This window comes from Bison bison, unplaced genomic scaffold, assembly GCF_000754665.1.
Source record: "Bison bison bison isolate TAMUID 2011002044 unplaced genomic scaffold, Bison_UMD1.0 scf7180017864280, whole genome shotgun sequence".
Classification (NCBI taxonomy): domain Eukaryota; kingdom Metazoa; phylum Chordata; class Mammalia; order Artiodactyla; family Bovidae; genus Bison; species Bison bison.
In genome coordinates this window covers 1,634,199-1,634,831 of record NW_011494852.1, presented here as the reverse complement: position 1 = coordinate 1,634,831, position 633 = coordinate 1,634,199, and positions in this window count along the sequence as shown.

Genomic DNA, 633 nt, shown 5'->3' with positions numbered 1-633 from the left:
AGCCATCTCATCCTCTGTCGTCCCCTTCTCCTCTTGCCCCAAATCCCTCCCAGCATCAGAGTCTTTTCCAATGAGTCAACTCTTTGCATGAGGTGGCCAAAGTACTGGAGTTTCAGTTTTAGCATCATTCCTTCCAAAGAAATCCCAGGGCTGATCTCCTTCAGAATGGACTGGTTGGATCTCCTTGCAGTCCAAGGGACTCTCAAAAGCCTTCTCCAACACCACAGTTCAAAAGCATCAATTCTTTGGCGCTCAGCTTTCTTCACAGTCCAACTCTCACATCCATACATGACCACTGGAAAAACCACAGCCTTGACTAGAGGAACCTTTGTTGGCAAAGTAATATCTCTGCTTTTGAATATGCTATCTAGGTTGGTCATAACTTTCCTTCCAAGGAGTAAATGTCTTTTAGTTTCATGGCTGCAATCACCATCTGCAGTGATTTTGGAGCCCAAAAAAATAAAGTCTGACACTGTTTCCACTGTTTCCCCATCTATTTCCCATGAAGTGATGGGACCAGATGCCATGATCTTCGTTTTCTGAATGTTGAGCTTTAAGCCAACTTTTTCACTCTCCTCTTTGACTTTCATCAAGAGGCTTTTTAGTTCCTCTTCACTTTCTGCCATAAGAGTG